Here is a 5,000-nt window from a genome sequence, read left to right as displayed (position 1 = left end):
AATAATAATAATAATAATAATAATAATAATAATAATATCACAACTACTACTATTTTTAATACTTCTAATGTTATTACTACTGCTTTTGCTATTACCTCTATTATAATGTTATTTCAATTCGTGATATAATCATCGGCATTATGATTATAATCGTTACTTTAAACACCACTCCTAATATCAGCACTCTTAACGGTACTTTTTAACGGGAGTTGTTGCCATCACTGTTATTGTCGACCTTATCATTATCGTCTTTGCCATAGTGAGGATGACCATGTGACTTCAGTTACTATCATTGCCACTGATCATTATAAATGAGAATATGATTAGAGATATTATCATTTCAATTTGCATCAGTACAATTTATATCATTGCCTACAGTGGGTAATAATCAATAAAATAAATTTTGTACATCTTTAGCGGATGACGCTAAAATCAGAATCATATATTTAGATGTGATAAATAAAAGATCAAAAGAACAGAACACAGACAAAAGAGAGCAGCAATGTACGTTATAAACAAACAGAGAGGTAGATAAATGAATGAACCATTATAAGAAATACATGTCATATAGTCGCTGATCTTCCCTTCTCGGGCTGACAGCCGAGCACCTTCTGTGAGAACATTCCAGGGCCCGCGAAGCCGCAGCAGAAGGGGCTCAGCACCTTAAGTGACAAGTCTGGCGCTCACCCCCTCGCTTGGGCGGCCGAGTGTGAGGCCAGCTAGTCAACGATGACGCCAGGAGAGGACAGACCTGTAGCGTTTGTGGTTCCTTTGCCGTCTTCATCGCCTCCTCCGTCCCACGCCTTCGGAAGTGCAGATTGGCGCGGGCGGGTACGTGGCCGAGGGTCAGGGGGCACCTGTGGTTGGAGGCTTTGTTGTGGCTGTTCCGAATTCTGCCTTGGCGATAAGATAATGAGATCCGTCTGGGCACGTGAGGCGACTTCAGAGTGCAACTGGACACTCAGTCACATCTTTGCAAACGACTTCACGTTTTTTTTACATAACTGTTTAAGCTTACGTCTGCAGAATTTGCATTCTTATAAACGTAAGATTATGTATAGGTAATAGTTTTTCCATTGTACATCAGTTCAATGAAACGTATATTCAAATTATCAGGCCTCCTACCCTATATGTTCTGTCGAGAACGCATGTGGGCTGCAGGGAAAGCCTGTATGGCTTTGTATGTGTTCGTTTCCTTGTTTGTGTATGTGTGTGTGCTTTGCGAGAGTAAATATGTGTTTGTGTTTATGAGTTTATCTGTCTCTATGTGTCTGTTGACATGCACGTGTGCAACATTCATCAATGTAAACGCGCACCTTCACATTGTCTCACTTCTACTCACTCCAACATTCTAATCATCAAACACAACAATATCCTCTCTCAGCGGCACACAGACGTGCATCTCTAGAATGAATATCTTGCAGATTCAGAAATCATAAAATATAGGAGAGACGAGACATTTGTGCTGGTCTCTTATACACTGCTGCCATCTTGACAGTTTGTGGCCATCTGCCCTCGGCTGAAGCAAGGCCAGGAATAAACAGGCTGCATGCGACACATACAGACGCGTTTTTCTTTTCCAAGATCGCAGTCATTGCAGTCTGGTATGCAAATATGCGAGATATATAAGCTCTATACAAACTTCATGAATAGTAAAGACCAGAAATAGAATACTGACAGTGGCACTGACCATAATGAAAAGGGGTCTTGCGGACTCCAGCCTTCAGAGACGCAGGAGAAGATGACAATTTTTGAGAAAAAAAAATAATTATGCAATGTCGTTCACTTAACAATAGGAGAGATGCATCACGCCTTCACCCCGTAAGAGGGAAAGGTGTTCAGTGCAACTAAAATCGTCTGCATAGTTCATCTTATTTCTGGCCAGAGTGAAAGGCGACGCCGTGAATGTTTTCATGAAACAAGATCAAAGGTTACGAAAACCTCTACGAACTCGGGAGCCCCAAGACGGAGGCAGCGACCAGATAACACACTCGATTTTTTTTCTCTGCCTCGGCCTCTCCCCCTCCCGTCTCCCTGTGGGTATATCAGCCCTCAGATCTAGCGCAAGCTTGCAGATTCTCGCGTATCTCGCCATCCCGGATGCTAGCGATGCTGCAGCTCTGTCTCAATTATCTCCACGAAGTCCGCCATTCCTCGCCAATCGTTTCCTCTCACGCAAGATCTGTATTTGGGGAACAAACCGCGCGATGCTATCACGCTCGGCGGCGGGACGGAGCTAGGCTGTCAGCGCCGCCCTCCCGCGCATGTCTTTGTTGCTCCGGACAGGCAGGGCCGCGTGCTGACATGTGCGCGTTTGTGCGTGCGTTCGTGCCCTCTCCTGCGTGGTCATGAGAAGGTTTCTTGTGTGCCCAAAAAGGAAGTCTTATTTATTTTCTCTTGCTTTTACACTTTCTCGGGGTGTTTGTTTGCAATACATTTCTTGTTATCTAATGACATCGAGTAAACGAAACGATAATAGTAGTGATAATGACGCCTTAAATGAACACACTGAAATCAAATGTATATATGATTTTCATTCATTGTTACAAATGCACCTCAACTTATTGCAATGCAAATATTAAGACATGATGATGCACACTAATGCAAGTACTTCCCAAGTTCCATTCTCATATAATAAAGTAGTAATCTCATTATAAGATAACGTACCCAACAACAGCATCATGGCTCCGATATCTATGCCCAAGCTTAAGCTGTCAGTGCGAACCGTAACTGCTTTTCATCTGAAATAATTAAGGTGCATATATGCTGTTTTAATAATAGAAATATGAAAACGATAACAGACTTACAGGTTATCTTTTTCACCGACCACTTTAATAGATGTCAATATGATAATGAGATCATGTTAGAAAGTTGTTAATATAATCAGAACTCCGAGATTTGGTTTAGTCGATACTGAAATCACCATCTCCTTGGTTGCTTGGTTATTACTAACGCCATGAAGAGTTTCACCTTTGTCATAGTTACTAGGTTGAACAATTTCATTCTTAGCTTCACTGTTATTATTGTCATTATGAATATTATCAGTGTTGACATCGTGTTTGATATTACTGTTATTACCTTACCATTATCATCATTATTATTATTATCATTATCATTATTACCATTATCATCATTATCCCTATTACTATGATATTTGTTATTATTATTATTATTATTATTATTATTATTATTATTATTATTAATATCATTATTATTATTATATTATTATTATTATTATTATTATTATTATTATTATTATTATAATTATTATTATTATTATTATTATTATCATTATCATTGTTATTATTTTTATTATTGTTTTATTGTTAGTTGTTTTGTTATGTATTATTTTATTATTATTATCATTGTATTATTATTATTGATTATTATTATTATTATATTACATTATGTTGTATGTTGTTGTTATTTTATCATTATTATTATTATCATTATCATTTTATTATTATTTTATTATATTATTATTATTATTATTATCATTATTATTATTATTATTATTATTATTATTATTATTATTATTATTATTATCATTATTATTATCATTATTATTATTATTATTATTAGAATTATCATTATTATTGTTATTATTATTATCATTATTATTATTATTATTATTATTATTATTATTATCATTATAATCATCATCATCATTATCAATATCATTATGATGATGAAAATAGTAACAATAATAATAACAATGATAATAACAATTAAAATAATAATAGTGATAATAATAATAACAATAATAATAGTAGTAATATAATAATAATAATAATAATAATAATAATAATAATAATAATAATAATAATAATAATAATAATAATAATAATAATAATAATAATAATAATAATAATAATAATACATTATTATTATTATTATTATTATTATATATTATTATTATTATTATATTAATATTATATATTATAATAATAATAATAATAATAATAATAATATAATAATAATAATAAATAATAATAATAATATAATAATAATAATAATAATAATAATAATAATAATAATAATAATAATAATAATAATAATAATAATAATAATAATAATAATAATAATAATAATAATAATAATATAATAATAATAATAATAATAATGACAACAATAATAACAACAATAATAATTTTCATTATTATTATTATTATTATCATTATTATCAGTATTAGTATTAGTAGTAGCAGTATTGCTACTATTATTATGATAATGATAATATTAATGATAATGATAGTAATAATAATAATAATAATAATAATGATAATAATAATAATAATAATAATAATAATGATAATAATAGTAATAATAGTAATAATAATAATAACAATAGTGATAACAATAATAATAATAATAATGATAATAATAATGATAATAATATTAATGCTAATAAGAAATATAATAATGATAATAATAACATTAATATTGATGATGATTATAAAGATAACATTATTAATAGAAAAAATATAACAACAAAAGCAGTAAAAATGGTGGTGAAGATAATAACGATAAAACAATAGCAACTGCAATAGCGATGATGATGATAATGTAAACAAGATCAACAATGACAGAAACAACAATACAATGACGGTAACGATACTGCTACTGTTACTATTACTAATATTAATACTACTATTGCTAATTATTATTATAGCTATTGTTATTATCATTATCATCATTATCATTACTCATTATCGTCACTATAGTCATAAAGTTACTGTCATCACCTTTCAAATCATTAACTGCACCGTGAATATCATTAATATTGTTTCTTTTCCGGTATCATAATTATCACCGTCTTTATCATCATCATCATTATCATTAGTATCATCACTTTATCAACTCTATCGAATATTGTTATCACTATTATTTTTAATATCCATTTTCATAAATACTGCTACTATTGTTTTAATCAGTATAACATTGGTATTGGTACCAGTTTCACCGCCATCATCATATGCAGATCAAATAATAAACAGATA

At 30.8% G+C, this 5,000-nt stretch overlaps 1 pseudogene; it reads left to right on the top strand.

Moving 5' to 3' along the window:
* LOC119579885 overlaps nt 1-723 on the top strand; it is a 2,883-nt pseudogene extending 2,160 nt beyond the window's left edge.
* Nucleotides 724-5,000: the final 4,277 nt, after the last annotated feature.

Source organism: Penaeus monodon, chromosome 13 (genome assembly GCF_015228065.2).
Source record: "Penaeus monodon isolate SGIC_2016 chromosome 13, NSTDA_Pmon_1, whole genome shotgun sequence".
NCBI lineage: Eukaryota > Metazoa > Arthropoda > Malacostraca > Decapoda > Penaeidae > Penaeus > Penaeus monodon.
The sequence above is the reverse complement of the archived record's forward strand: the minus strand, read 5'-3'. Positions and strand labels throughout refer to the sequence as shown.